The 16,755-nt window shown below is 35.6% G+C and overlaps 1 pseudogene; it reads left to right on the top strand.

Annotated features, from left to right (window-relative positions):
* The first annotated feature begins 16,403 nt into the window (after positions 1-16,403).
* On the top strand, positions 16,404-16,554 carry LOC119243885 (U2 spliceosomal RNA; annotated as a pseudogene).
* Positions 16,555-16,755: the final 201 nt, after the last annotated feature.

The raw sequence follows: 16,755 nt of genomic DNA, 5'->3' as shown, positions 1-16,755 counted from the left end.
GGCCCCTGGCATCACATTATTATCAGATAATTTCAAATCACTTTAAGTTATAATCTGTTTAGTTAATATACCATCCCTGATTTCTTCTGCTCTGATGGTGTCATAAACATCCAGACTTTATATAACATTAATACTCAAACTCACAGCTGGGTCTTGTCAACACAATCAAAGACTAATGAAAGTGAATTAAAACTGAAAGCAATGTTTGGAACCATTCTGGAATCATTCTGCCTCTGCCCATGCAGCCAAGGCCATTACATGGTTCTCCAAATGCATAATACAAAATGGAAGAGAAATGAGATTCAGCTGGTTTCCAAGAGACACAGGGGACCTGATGAAAGCCATTTTTTATTAAAACAAAGAACCTGGCAGGAAAAAATGCCAAAATGTTATCCTTTAATAATGAGATGGAACTGTTAGTTTGTTCAATTTATACATCAATACATCCAGAAGCTTTTTCTGAAAGGCAAAAATGTTTGAGTGTTAATCACCTTATATTTGAAAGGTGACTACATTTTTAGCTTGAATGTATTGTAGGAATATTAAAATGTCCTTAATTTACTAAGGGCTGAATTTGTAGCAGTGGATTTGGAAAGCTAAAATATAATCTCATATGTCTTTGAAATAGATATGTCCTGGGAATCAACATGATTGTTTTAAGGCCTTGACTTGTCACATCTTCCATGGTTTGATAACACAATGAAGTATATTTCCTTCCTTTTTTTTTTTTTTTTTAATTTGGAAAGTAATTTCCAAAAAGGATTGGAGTGGGGACTTTTGAGAAATGCAGACATACCAAAAAAAAAAAAAAAAAAAAACCTTGTATGCTTTTACCATAGTGATTTAAAAGCTCCATATCTCAAGAGATTTGATTAGTCTTTTAGTTTACATAGCTAGGTTTCTTTTAAATCTATTTGAATCTCCTAAAATAGTAACTAATACATTCATTTAGGGAAAAACATGAGATGAAACCAGTAATTAATCCTCATCTAAAATATCTAATTGAGGGCAGGGACTGTTATATTTACCCCCATTAAACTAATTAGAAATTATATGTATTCTATGTATTTCAATATTTTAATAAATAACTTTTTTTTCGACTAATGGTTGAGAAGGGTGCTTGGTTTATAAAGCTTGTTTAGGATTTCACAAAATTTAATTCATATTTCACTAAGAACATTTATACTATTAAAATATAATTAAAAGCAATGTGTTAGGCAGAGTAGTTTAGCATATTAAAGATGATTAAGATGCTGATTTTATGTCAGAGTTCTTTATATTTATGCAGTTTCCAAGGATAAAAAAACTGAACAATTCAGTTTAACTGAGGAATATCCTAAGAGAAATAGATTAAAAATATTTACCATTACCACATACCTGTCCATGTAAGTGAAGTTTGGATGTACAATTTAATCATTACCTGTGACTCCAGATTTAAAATGTGCATGTTTGTGGGCCTCCCTGGTGGTGCAAGGGGTTAAGCGCCGCACTACAAAGCAATACACAGCCTCTGCAGCACGAGTTCGATCCCTGGCCTGCTAGGGAGCAACCCACATGGTAAGGCAGACCTCTCCTGTCTCGCCCACTGCTCCCCTCAGCAGTGTATTTCAGTCAGTTTGCCTATTCTGTACCCTACTCTCTCTCTCGTGAATCCTCTCACCCCCTGCATCTCTGGCCTGTTCCCAGCTCTTGTATGCATAAATAAATAAATTTTTAAAATGTGCATGTTTGCAAAAAACTAATTTGTCAGTTCATTTACTTTCTAGTAAGTAAATGTTATGCATGTCATCCTACAGTTTAATATTAATAAAAAACTACCATTGCCTCTTGATTTTGGGGATTCCACCTCACTTTTCTTATGAAAAGGGATTTATGATGCTGAAATTTTTGAAAATTCCTTTCTTGCAAAGACAAACCTTGAGAGCAGAGAAGGGGAACTCAGGGGGCAGAGGGAAAACAACCAGAGTGGGTGAGGAAGAGCACAAGGGAATGTTATGATGGAGTATGGTGCTTTGGTGTTGGGAGAACTATGGTGACCACAGCTAGGGGGAGAAATCAGATAGTGCTCAATAATTAACAACAAAGTAAGAAAAAAGTACTGCATTTAAAAATTTTAAGTAAAATAAAATACATTAAAAAAGAAATTTCCTTATTCCTCTTTGAGCGCAAGAGCATGAGAAGGCCTCTCCTGATTCCCTATGCATTCTCTGATGTGTATCCTCTGTAGTACTGTAGGTTATACATGCTTTATAGCTTTGTAATACAGTAGACCAACTAACAGGGATTAGCAGATCAATTCATATTAACTAAAAGCTACACTCAGAAAGGGAGCACATACTATTTTGAAAAGTTCCATAGGCCTCCATTCAGTACCCACAAAATTACAGGAAGTTGAAAAGTGTTCTGTCTGCACTGCAGGGGTGCAAATGGTTAGCTGTCACTTGAGTGAGGAACAAAACACCAACTCCTCTTTTGAACTGCACTATAATATAAAATAAAAGAACAAGGGCCTTTGGAGAGTATCAAGCCCTTCCCACCCCAGAAACCAAATAAAGATCCACAGCTTGGAGAGAATGTTAGAAGTAATAACCTTTTGGGCCTCCTCTGGTGGCTCAGCGGTTGAGTGCTGGGCTGCAAAGCTGCCCTCAGCCTCTGCAGCACCAGTTCCATCCTTGGCCACCGGCGAGGGTCCCACATGGCATGACAGACCTCTCCTGCCGCGCCTGCTGCTCCCCTCAACAGTGTATTTCCTCAGTCTGCCTGTTCTCTTCCCTGCTCTGGCTCTGGTGAATTCTCTCACCCTCCTGCACTTCTGACTGTACCCACTGCTTGCATAAATAAATAAATAAGTAAATATTAAAAAAAAAAAGTAATAACCTTATATTGTGAGGGAGAATTAGGACAATCACTTGGTCCTAACCTCTGCCATAAACACAAAACAGGTCTGCTACAACTGGAGAAGACCCAACATAGATACAAATAGAATTTAGCTGCCAAATAAAGGAGAAACTGGGATGCTTAAAAGTCCCCATACCCAAGGCCCAACATAGACCTGCGTAACATCGAAGCTGAACAAATAAAACTGAGAAAGTCCTTGCCATACAACCATATCCAGCAGTCTGTTAATAAGGAAAGAACTAGAAAAAAAAAAACATTTTGAAAATTTGAAAATACTGAAAGTTGATGGTGGAGTAAAAGCCCTGAGGAAAATACTCTGGTACTTCAGACCTTATACTAAGCACAAATTAACACAAGTCTATGACAAGTCGAAGCTTATGAAGTGTAAATATCTATGGGGCAATATTGGAAAATGCTTACATACGTGTAATTAAAATCCAAAAAGGGCAAGAGAAAATAGGATAGAAGAAATATATGAAGAAAGTAATGTTTTTCAAAATTAGTGAAAGAAAATATTCAAGAAGCTTAGAAAACTCTAATAGAATAAACACATTTTTAAAGAAATAAAAAACCAGAACAGCACCACTAAGCACATTACATGCAAACTTCTGAGCACCAAAAATAAATACCTTGAAGTAAAGTGGTGAGGGGTTAGGGGTGGTGGAGAAGGAGTTATTAGGTACAGAGAAACAAAAGTAAGTGTTATATCATATGCATACTATTCATCAGAAACTATGCAAGTCAGAAAAAATAGAGCAGCATCTTTCTGTACTGAAATTAATTTTAAAAACTTCATTCAGATTTCCATACTTAGCAAAATAATAATAAAAACAAAGTAAAGATTTTCTTAGGAAAAAACTGAGCATGCCCATTGTAAGCACATCTTCAATCCAAGAAATCTTAAAGGAGATTTCTTCTTCAGGCATAAATAATTACATAATAATTGGAAATTTGCATCTAGATAAAGTATATAGAAGCATCAAAGTAAGATTAAGGGTAAATATAAATGGAATTTTTCCTTATTGACTCTAAAGATAATAGAGAATTTAAAGTTTGAAGAGAACAATGTTTTGTGGTTATATATAACATTAGTGGTTTTGTTTTTGGTTTAATGGCAAGATTTAATAAGAGGTAAAGTGTATTTGCTGATTGCTCCATTCCTTCTACTTTTCCAAAATTTCAAATCCCGGGCTAGGTCTTGATTTTTAGGTGGGTTTAATAACCACTCTTTCATATGGATGATTATAGTTCTAAACTATTCTGTATTCTACTTCTTCCTCTAAAAATACAGTGACTACTATCTTTATCACACACTGTTTGTTTATTCTTGATAATAGTCAATTCCATGTTACTCCATACTTATGACAACATATTGATTAATTCAAATATTCCTGTGGCAAAACATACTTGTATATTGAATCTCATTCCATCAAAATGCATATTGTATGTGATAGAATTCTAAGACAGAAATGGAAGGGAATTGCCATGTCTATCATAGTATATTAATCAAGTTGCCCCCATTGTACTTTTATTACTCTTTACCGTGTAAATACAGAAGAAGTAATGTCTTTGACCCCATGGTCTATTCTGTTTCCAGAAAATCTGCTTTGTGCTCTGGCTCGTTGAACATTTAGAACTTATGAAGTTGGACTCCACCTTCAACCATTTCCCTAACTCAGGCAATATCTCTTGTTGCCCTCCTGGAAAGTCATATTGTTTACAAGAAAATTGAGATAAGGTTATTAGCATGATTCCAAGGAGATCTGTAGTCTTTTCTTCAATTGCCAGTGTAGAATAATGTTTAGATGTTTGCTTTATCCTTTCCTCTTTTCCCATCTTCCCCTACCTCTTTCCATTCCTCCAAACCCCTTTCTTTACCCCATCATGCTATTTCAGTGGGTAAAGTTTGAGTTGTCAGTCTGAGCCGTCCCAGACACAGGAAAACCTCACCGGTTTTCTGTATCCAAGTACTGTGTATCTTGAAGCTAAGGTTTGGGGTTTGTTTGGTTTTTTTTTCCATTCTTCTTTTCCTCTGTAGGTGGAAGGATTAAAACAAATGTATATTTTTCATGGAACAAGGGTATGGATTTTTTTTTTCTTTCTGCTAACCAAAATTACATCTTCCATAATGCCAGTATAAAATTTAAGCAAAATATGCACTTAATCACGTATTTCAAGTGCATTTTTTTTTTTTGGCACAGAAATGTGGTTTTGCTGTAGAAAGATCTTTAGTTCTAGTGATTAATGTCTAAGATCAGAATCCTCGTAGGAAAAGACAGTAGGAACTCCTAGCTCTCTCTGGGAGCATTTCTCATCAGTTTTATTCCTCACATATTATTTGTTAAGCATTCCATCAAGAGCTTTCAAAACTTTCAAAAAATGTATTTAAACTTCAGGACAATTCAGAAAACAATCAACAGTGATCTCTGTTTTGCAGTTGAATTTGAGGCTTGGATCTGTTAAATAAGTCGCCTAAGATCACATCATTAATAATTTAGTTGGGAAAATGGCATTTTGTCACCAAGAATCAACTTATCTCACGTCAGGTCATGGTTTTTAACTCTAACCTGTAAGCCAATAGTCTTCTTGGCTGAAATGCACCTGAGGGAATGTGGAGATGTAGCCATTTTCCCCTAAGTAAAAGTAGTCGTATCATGGAAGAGAGAAAGTAGTACAAAGAGGTGGAGGAAAAGTTTAGTCTGATAACACTGTTTGATTCCTGACTTCATCTCTACTTGAATCCAGGATCTTCCAGAATTTTTCATTGCTTTTCCCCTAATTTTATTGAGGTATATGTGACAACGAAAAAAAATGTATGTGTGTATGTGCTGTTTTGACATGTGTATATATGTCAAATGATTTGTGAAATCAAACTAAGTTGTGCATTGGGCCAGGTGAGAACATTTAAGATATATGCTCTTAGCAAATTTCAGGTATACTATTACAATATTATTAACTGTAGTCCCCATCCTATATAACAGACATCCTGAACATACTAATCTTGCATAACTGAAAATGTGAAGATATGTAGTATATATTACCAGCATAGTCAGCCTTAAAGAAGGATATCCTGCCATTGATTTGCAACATCAATGAACCTGGAGGATATTGTGCTAAATAAAATTTTGAGAAAAAGACAAATCCTGTATGATCTCAGTTTTAGTGAAATCTAAAAATGTTCAACTTGTAAAATCAGAAAGTAGAATGATGGTTGCTAGGGGGTGGGAGAGGAGGAAAAAAGGAAAATGTTAGTCACAGTGTAAAAAGTTTAAGTTATGCTAGAATTTTTCAGTTGTTTGAATAAATTCCCTCTCATTGCTTAAAATAGTTTAAATTAGGTTTTCTGTCACTTGTAATGATCTAGTAGGAGAGCTGAGACTTGCACCTAGTTGGCATGACTGAAGTTTATGCTATAATTCATATGCTATACTTCTAAATGTGTGTTTTACTGAGGACAGGAGAAAAGGGTCTCCTCACCAATATCTAGCAACTTACAAGTAAAAGATTTTCTGTAATTTCCTTCTCTATTAGTAATGAGAAGTTGTCTTGTACAAAATCAGATGCTCCCAATGTAATTATTGCAATATGTGAACATTAGGTATCATTTACATAATGATAAACTATATTATGAATCAAATTTTCATTACAAATGCCATTATAAATTTTCTTTTCACTAGAGGCATTATTTTACTTAAGGGTTTCCAGAAAAGTGATACTGTGATGTCATTTTCTTTTTTTTACAAAAAGAACCCTCTAATATGTAAGCATTTTCCCCCAAGTCAAATCATGTAACTGTTTCATAAAGTCACACATATGTTCCACTGATTTTACTTCTCTTCTTTCTAGTGCCAAGTCAGTATATTCTAGTGATGAGACAGATAGCTCTTTTCTCCTTCTATCCCAACTAAAAGGAAATCACTTCACATGATCCAGACTCTTTGGACCTGACTATACATTTAAGCCATCAGGATAAATTGAAACCAAAGGAAAGAGGACTCTTCTCAAACACACAGCCTTTGCAGGGCTGATGAAAGTTTTCCTTTTTCACTTCACACTTGGGGAATTTGTTACTCCTTATGCTGCATGAATACATACATAGTATGTTCGTTGATTTGTGTGATAACCACATTCATGTCTCTAAATGAATAAAGTCCCTTTGATTGTCAAATATGCATTTAAAGATACCCATTCATCAGCGCCCTTGGCACAGAAATACTCAGTTGCAAACTTTATGTCTCATGCACTGTACCGACCTTAGCCACACTTGTCAGATATTTCCAGTATATAGTTTAAACTTCTTTTCTGAAGTTAGAGCCAGGCACTTAGTGAGCAATGAGTGAACATAGGAATAATTCTGACTAAAAACAAGGAGAGGGCCTCCCCCGTGGCCCAGCAGTTGAGTGCTGGGTTATGAAGCTGCCCACAGCCTCTGCAGCGCCAGTTCGATCCCTGGCCGCCGAGCGAGGGTCCCACATGGCGCGCAGACCTCTCCTGCAGCCTGCTGCTCCCCTCAGCAGTGTACTTCATCATTCTGTCTGTTCTGCTCCCTGCTCTGGTTAGGTGAATTCTCTCACCCTTCTGCGCTTCTGACTGTACCCAATGCTCGTATAAATAAATAAATAAATCTTTAAAATAAATAAAAACAAGGAGAACAAAAAGCAGCTGTGGAGAGTTCTAGGAAAAAGCCCCAAGACACAAAACTGCCTGATAAAACAGAATTAGCATCTAGTTTAGGTCTCATTTGTGTTCTTTGTTTTTCAGGCCCCAGATTTCTGCACCTTATTTCTGCTTTGAACACTACTAGTTCTACCTCCAGGAGGTTGAGGGGATCTGAATAATATTTTTCATACTTTAAAATCTGAGTAGTGTTTTTCACACTCAAAAATTCCGAAGTGTATCTTTACATTTTGAATCTTTATTACCTAAAAAGTACTCAGTATTCAAGAAATGTTTGGTGAATAAATGATACTGTTTTTCTAAATGGATAGATGGGGTGGTCAAGACTTTGGGAAAGAAATTTTGCCCATAGGGCCTCCCTGATGTCACAAGGGTTAAGACGCAGCCTATGGACCTGTCTGCAGCCACTGTGGCACGAGTTGGATCCCCAGCCAGGGAGATACCCACATGGGGCAGCAGACCTCTCCTGACTCGCCCACTGCTCCCCTCAGCAGTGTATTTCAGTCAGTCTGCCTGTTCTGCTCCCCACTCTGTCTCTAGTCAATACTCTCACCCCACACCTCTGGCCTGTACCCCAGTTCTTGTATGCATAAATAAATAAATCTTTAAATACAAAATAAAAAAAAGAAATTTTGCCCACAGTTGAGCATTAGACATGCTAATTTTTCTTCATTTAGACCAGTTTGAGGAACAGAGTTGGGAGGTAGCAGAGGTAAGCTACAGAAAATGCAGGTATGAAGTAAAAGCAAGAGATCCAGTTTTATTTATGCAAAAAGCAAGTGAGCATTTAATGCCTAAAGCCTTGTGGTTCAATTTTAACTTAATAGTTTTACATAGGGAAAAAGGAGAATAACATTCATTCATTGATCTATTTATTGAGCATCTTCTATGAGCAATCATTTAAAGTGGTGGTGGTAGGGTAAGATGTAGGGAATTGGTGTGGAAAAGAGGAAGAAAGACTAAACAATATTAAAATGTGGTCTTCTTAAAAGAAATAGCAATAAAGTGGGAAAGGGAAGCATGAATAAACTTTTAAAAATAAGTAGGGCAACAAACATTCATAGAAGTTGAAATTTCAAAGGGACTCTTCTTTACCTCAACTCAATCATACACTTTCATCCACCAATATTTTCCATCCTTTCCAGGCCTTGGATTCATACCTGTTATTTTCTTAATAGGCTGCTTGACCCAGTCATTATCTTTCTCAGACTCTTGAGTTCAGCTCCTCCAGGAAGGTTTCCCTGAAATGCCATTCCCCCCTGTGCTCTATCATAGCTCGTGTAATTGATTGTATGCATAAATAAATAAATCTTTAAAAACAAAATAAAAAAAAAGAAATTTTGCCCACAGTTAAGCTAAGTTAAGTACTTTGAGGAGTCTGTCTCCTTAGGAAAGAAATTTTTGCACACAATTAAGCAGCTGTAATGAAGGCTTTAGTGTTGATTTTTTATTCTTTATTCTTGAACTTACCCACTCTATCTACTCTGATTCCGCATCATAGGATTTTGCCCACTCTGCACTTTGTTCTGTACTCCATCCAGATATACATCCTAACTGACTAGCAGTCCATTTACCAGCTCATTTTTTCTGTGAAAACTGAGGGTAAGAATTTCTTTCTCCAGGAATAAGGACTAAATATTATGAAATACAATCTTAGAATTTAAGATACTGTGCAATTAACTTAAAATCATCTAATGGGTGATTAAAAATCTCTGACATTAATACAAAATGGTCACTTACTATCTGTTTGAAAACTCTAGTAAAAGGCAACCAGACTTTCTGAGAAATACTGAGTGACTGACTGACAATTTTTTCTCACAATGTGCTGAAATATTCCTCAAGTAGTTCTTCCCCTTGGCAAATTATGTTTAAGTGGAGGGTTGACCAAGATTAGACATTCCATAGGATTACATATTCTCAAATCCCTCATAGCTATGCATCTCAGGAGGATGGATCTGAAAATCAAACAGATCACTCAGTGTAACCTAAGTGCTTATGGCACTACTTAAATATATAAAAATGTGAGAAAATGAAGGAGGTAAAGTTAGCATGGCCATAGGAAGATTGAATTATCTAATGATCCCAAATTGCATCTATCTATAATGTAATTCTGTCATTATAAACACCGCTTTGCTTAATAAGAATCCAGTTCTTCACTAGGATTCTACAAAAATGAGAAAACTAAATACATAAATACTAAGGTTTATGTTAACATTCCTCAGTTAGCATGGTTTGTTTTGAAATTACTACTAAAATGCATGGTCATTTTGCTGGCATTATTTCCCCAAGAGACAAAATTACAGCAATAACAGATTGGAATGAATGTCCATTTCATACTCAAAGACAGTTTCTTGGGCCCTAGTTCAAATACAGACTGAATCTACACCACTACCAAGCATATGATGCAATTTGAGGCTATTTGGACTTCAAAAATTTTTCTACTTCAGTCACCTATATATTTCAGCCAAAAGAAGAGTTTTATTGATGTCTTAGTTTTCATCTGATCTGGCCATCATTGTCATTTCAAATATCATTTCATTTGGAGTATTTAGGCACAGGTTTTGTTTACATGTACATGATAAAATCTAGCACATTGTTGAAATATTAAACTGACTCTCTTTACATCACAACATGGTTGATTTGATCTATTGTGTTGTATAATTTAACCAACACCAAAGTATGAAAAACAAGGATTTCTAGAGTAGCTTCTTTTCTCAGAAAACCAAGTATTATATTTATAAAATTACAAAAAGAGGCAATAGTATCTCACACCTCAATTCAAAAATGAACAAAAGATATTTATAAACATATTTTAGATAGATATCTCACTGACAAATTTAAATTACGAAGTGAAATGTGAAATTGATGAAATTGGGCATTTTTTGAGGTTCATCTTCCTCTAATACAATTAGAGTTATCAAAGATGTTCGACAAACGATAGCTGAATGGGTTTATTTCTGTTCCTTTTTTCCTTAATAAACTTTTTCTTTCTATTAAAAAAATGGTAGCTGAATGGTAATTTAACAGGGACTTGTTGTGGATATTAGAGGAGTGATGTCTGTTTAGGCAGAACCCTCAATCATTATAATTGGTGGTAATAAATACTTAGGGGGGGTTGATAGACTTCTTGACACTTTTTCAATGAAACTATATTCTCATATTGAGAATTATTTAAAATTTTCACAAGATATTTTTACACAGAGTAGTAAAAGTACATTTTGCCACATAATAGTGCAAGACACAGAAATCACTTTTCCCTGCTTGTGGGTGGTGAAATTGTGATACTGTTGATAGTATGAAATCTCCATGGAATAGCCTAAAAAGCAAGCATTATACCATTGCTTTTGTTTCCATTAATTTATGAGTGCTTATTGAGCTCAGTAATTATTCAGAAGTTCTTGGAATTGCCGATATTAATTCTCACCATTATTTCTTTTCCCTTGTTTTCAGATGCCAATATGAAATAGACTACCATATCAACAAAATCCCTACTAACTCCAAGAGACATATTTAGAATAGCAATTCCACAATGACAAGAGTACACAGCAAATTCATTTAGGTCCCCATTGAATAGCTGGAATAAGAGTTCCAGACCTTTTTTTTAAAATACAAAATGTGAGGCCTTCCCTGGTGGCACAGGTGGTTGTGCGCAGCGCTGTGATGCTGTCCGCAGCCTCTGCAGCGCAGGTTTAATCCTGGCCAGCCAGTGAGGGTCACACAGGGTGCAGCAGAACTCTCTGGTCTCGCCCGCTGCTCCCTTCAGCAGTGTTTTTCAGTTGATCTGCCTATTCTGCTCCCTGCTCTGTCTCTGGCGAATCCCCTCACCCTCACGCACATCTGACCTATACCCCAGATCTTGTATACATAAATAATAAATCTTCAAAAAAAAAAAAAAGGAGGAGGTGATATACAGCATCCTAGTGAGCTTACCCCTTGCCTTCTGACTTAGTTCTTAGAAGACAGTGAAAGACTAGAGAAATCCATCTGAAGTACAGTATCCAAGCCAATTGTCCCTCTAACCTAGTTGTACTGCCTGCAATAGTCAGTTTTCCCATTTGTGAAAAGTATCAGTGAAAATGAGACTTGCACTACTGTAGATATTTTACCAAGTCCCAATAATGGCTTTACAGTATTATCGATAATAAAATGGTCTGTAATGGTTGCTTCACTAGAAAAGTGAATGATGAACACAATTATTAAAAGTAAGTAAAGAAAATAGCGCCCTGCCTTAGTTTGTTTTCAAGATTATATATGTTTAGTTTCCTCTTGCAATTTAATTTAACTAAATGTAACAATCAATTTTTCTTGATTTTTAACTATAGTCTGATATTTTCCTGTAAAAGTTCTGATAATTGTTATTGTCTATGACCTTCTCTGGGGGAAAAACAGTTCAATTAACTGCTGTATTAAAAAGTCATTTGCTGTGAGGAGCAAGCATTCATCCTGATTCCATCTCATTTTCATAATCCTTTGAAACACCTTACACATAATGGAAAACAAATAAATATACCAGACAGTTTATCTAGCCAAATAACAGTTCATCCCCTTTCCTCTCATGTATTTATCTTGCCATTTTTCTTGAACATTTTATCCTCTGGGTAAATGCAGTATTTTTTAATTATTTTGAAGAAAGCTTAACAGAGATAGGAATTATCCAATTAAAAATAGTTCTTGTTACTGCGGCTTTGTTACTTGTAGAAATTTAATTCTAGCTATAACTTTGGTTGATAAAGATGTTAATAAGAGATTTTACTGAGAAAAATAAAGCTTACGAAAGAGATATTCCCTAGATGCGATTACCTTCTCTAGAAATTAGAAATGCTTTTTTCAGTGAAAATTCTCATGTTGGTCCTTTGATTAAATTCTATGGTCCTCTTAAAAAAAAAAAGTATCTTTATCTTATATAAATGTCCTACCTATGCTTTTTTACCCTGCCAGTTAACATTTGCTTTTCAGATAATGCCATTTGTGATATCGTCAGCATTATCTACATCTCATAAGTCACTAATTTTTGCATGATCTGAAGCCCCATGTTTCATTAAATTTCTTTACTTTTTAGGACAAAATTTTGTTCATGTTATATCCTAACATTTTACATGCAGTGTAAATGATGCTACCCACTGTTTGTTACTTCTTACTAATTTTCATCATTTTCATCTAATGAAAACATCTCCGTATTTTTATAATTGAGAACAAGATGCTCTATAGTATGGCAATAATGTGAGTTAATTACTACATGAGGGGTGGTATCCACTTCTTAGAGAACATGTATATTCTCAGAATTTCTAGCTACTTAGAATTTAGTAAGCGTCCTAGAATTTGACTTTGGTGAGCATAGTGGAATCTATAATCTTAAAACTACTTAATCTTTTTTTGCCTTAATTTATCTGTGTGGCAGAAAACCACAACTATAATGCCTAACAAGATTTTTTCTTAATGCAATGCATGTGACTTTGTCCTTTTCTTCTATAAACCCGGATTTACTCTTATACTTCCTAGTACCTTCAAAATCTGGACTCTTCTACCTGTCATATGCTGGACTCTACCTTAGTAGATAGTTGGTTTCTCATTATTACATTGCCATTTAATATCAGTTAACCATTTTGGATTTTCAAAATGAACGACAAGCCATAATGTTTGGAATATTATCATTATGTTCTTTCTCACATACTTCATAAGAAAATAAGGCTTTAAATAACAGTATTGCTAGTGTTCTAATTAGAGCATATTCTTGGCCTTTTAATATGATTTGGTCTTTTTCTGTACAAAAGGAGCTGGCCTTTATTTTTTATTATCTTTTCAGAAAGTTTGCTGTAGGAAGCTAGAAAATTTAATTGTTCTCAAACACTCAGCTCTCTCACAGTTTCTGTTCATGTCATTTGTGACTAAACAGCATGCATGCAAGGTGACTTTGAAATTTTAAGTGAAAGATGTAATGAGATGGTCTTTTGCACTGAATATGCCTACAAATAATTCAGGATGTCTGAGGCAAAGACAGCTGGTAGCGAAAGTAAGAACTCTGAAGTACTGGGAATTTCTCTAGGTCTTACTTTAACTGTGGATTTTTTTATAACTTGTTAGAAACATATAATAAGTATGTTCAAAAATACTTATATTTACAAATTCCACAAAAATGTAATCTTCATTTTTTATTCTATGTATCATAAAGAATAAATGTATATATTTAGATACATATTTATATATAAATAAGTATAAGTATGTTTGAAATACTGGTTGTGAATGAGGAAAATAATATGAAAACTAACCACTCATGTAAAAATATTTTATCTTTTCTCAAATACTGGTTGATTCCCTAGATCCTCCCCAACTTATCCACAAAAGCATCAAGGTGTTTAAAAAAGGAATCTACTGTTCAAAGATGTGTTCCTCAGCATCAGCACTACCTTGTGTAAAAGAAAAAGTCAGAAAGTTAAAAATTCAAATATTTCTGAGGAAAGTGATTAAAGGTACAGTCTAGGGAAAATCTTTTATGTTTTAGTTTAGCTTTTCCTTTATACTATTTATTTCTACTTAGATTTTAGTTTATTCTTTACCTTCTGGGTCCCAAAGATCTGACAATATATTGGAATACATTATATTTCACATATATATATTTCATATATATACACATATATATAGTAACTAAAATAGCTTCCTCTGATAAGTTTTGTAAGCTTTGTCTCATATTAATCACAGCAGTAGGTTTTTGATAGTTGTTCATTTTTTTGCAGATATTTAGCAGAGAAATAAAAACAGGCCGTGTAAATTACATTAATCATAAGCACACAATTTCCAGATTGTCTTTCACTTGGAGATAATGAAACAGCCATGGCTGGTTAACTTTTGATTTACTTTAAATTTCTATGGCTCATCTTTCTATTTAAATAGATTTGTAAGTCCTTTCCTTAGACATTAAATTTATCCAGAAGCAGTCTCTCTTTCCATGAATTTAAATGGATATTGATTTTTCTTTTAGTTTTAAAAGGCAACAATTGAATTTTTAAATGTATCAATGATTATTATGAACATTAAATAGTGCAAGTAAAATAACCTATTTTAATTAATGTATTTGAGCAGTTAATGATCACAGTTTTCAGATGAAATCCTGTTCCATTTTTTAGTTAGTCCAGTGGAATTTTGTCAGGAAGAAGTAGAAAAGGAATAGTACAGATTGTTTTCATAAAGAGCTGATCATAACATAGAGACTTTCTAAGAGATTGATAACTGAAAATCAAATCTCAAAGAGTTTATTAGATAATCAAAGTAAGGATTCAAACCCAGGAAGCAGTCCCATAGATTTTTCTCTGAAACCTGTTTCAACAAACACAAGTTTGAATTAGTTTATATTAGTACTGATACGGTTTTTGGAGTTTAGAGTGTGGGGTCCTTGGGTTCACTCTGGGAAAGGTTTCACCAGAGCTTCCCTTTCTGCGCCACGCAGTAAATTTCCTAGGTGAGTTTCTCCACGAGACAGAGATGGTAGTTATATTTAAAGAACAGGTTTATGGGGCCTCCCCGGTGGCGCAGCGGTTGAGCGCTGGGTTGCGAAGCTGCCCGCAGCCTCTACAGTGCTGGTTCGATCCCCGGCTGCTCCCCAGCCACCGGAGGAGGGTCCCACATGGCGCGCAGACCTCTCCTGCCGCCCGCTGCTCCCCTCAGCAGTCTACTTCGGTCCTTCTGCCTGCTCTGCTCCCCTCTCTGGCTCTGGTGAATTCTCTCACCCTCCCGCGCTTCTGACTGTACCCAGTGCTTGTATGTATAAGCAAACAAACAAACAAATAAATAAATATTTAAAAAAAAAAAGAACAGGTTTATGAGGAAAAGGGACAGAAGAATGAAGGACACTTGCATAGACACAAGCGGACAGGAAGAGCTGCCCCAAGAGGGACAGGTTTGCTGAGAGAGGCCTGCGTGGTTGCAGGTGGGCGGCCTTGAGGAGAGAGGCCTTCGTTGAGGGAGGTCAGTGAGGAGAATCCCCTGGCATGGTACAGGTCACGGGGTGGGCAGAAAGCTGCTGCCTGCAGAGGGACAGAGTTGGTTAAAAGAAGCACCTGCATAGTCGCAAGTGGGCAGACGAACTGTTGCCCTTTGCCAGGGCAGAAACTGCACTAATCTAATCTTTTTCTCTTTGGGAGGGGCTTACTCCTTTGTGGAGTGGCCTGTTTGTTGCTGATTTTGGATAACAATGAAAATCCAAAAGGGACCGCATATTCCAGGATAGGGACCAGAGATTCCAGGATGGGCCCAATCTCTGTATCTTTACCCTCAGGTCTGTGCTCTGGACACTCCCTACAGCATCTGATACCTTCTTGGGTCTTAAGCCTTATGATAAGGCACTGGCCCCTAAGAATCTTGATTTCTATAGCTGGGTTAATGGTCATGTTAAGCCCCTCTACCCCCACCATCTTGTGTGAGTCAGGTTTTAGTCTTGTGATGCCTCCTTTAGGTTTTCTATTCTTTCCTCCATCAGTACAACAATGAGTTATTGACAGTAAATATGTAATTCTCATTCTAAGTTATTTAAAACTAAAGATACATTGATGCTATGTATGCACAGATGCAATGCAGGATTTAATCTCTTCTTTACTAAAAAAAATGCACTGTCGAGATGCTTAGTACCCATTAATTAAATCTTTATTGGGCTCCATGGTAATTAGTGAGAGTTGAAAAGACTGACTTTACCCACCAGCAGCAGATTTTGTATAGCTGTTTCCTAGACTTCAAGTCTATGCAAGTGAATTTGCTCTCTTGTCAGCTAGAATGGGAAGGAATCTTGTTCCCAGAACATTTTACAGTATTTTTATATTCCTTTCAGAAGCTTAAAGAAGATTTCTTCTCAGCCTTTTGGCTAAGATCAAGTGTAGAAACTTAGAAAAGAAAGAGACTGATGACCATAGCCTAACCCCTTTAAATTTAATTTATAATTCAGGAGGTAAAAATCAGTTTTCTTTGTTTCTCACCAAAATATTCTGACATTTGAAAATTAAAAGGAAAAATTAACCAATCCTGGAGCAACGTATCACAATTGTAGCCATTTTAAAAATGAAACAAAAATGAATTGTTAATTTTACTTTTATTTTCTTATACTCCTTTTTATTGACCTATTCAAATATTTACCTTCACTTTTTCCTGAGAATCGGCTGTTCTTGCTTTTATATTCTTTAAACTACCGGAATTGGT

This window comes from Talpa occidentalis, unplaced genomic scaffold, assembly GCF_014898055.3.
Source record: "Talpa occidentalis isolate TD23 unplaced genomic scaffold, MPIMG_talOcc4v2.1 talOcc4.13, whole genome shotgun sequence".
Classification (NCBI taxonomy): Eukaryota; Metazoa; Chordata; class Mammalia; order Eulipotyphla; family Talpidae; genus Talpa; species Talpa occidentalis.
Note: the sequence above shows the minus strand (reverse complement) of the source record. Positions and strands in the feature narration are given on the sequence as shown.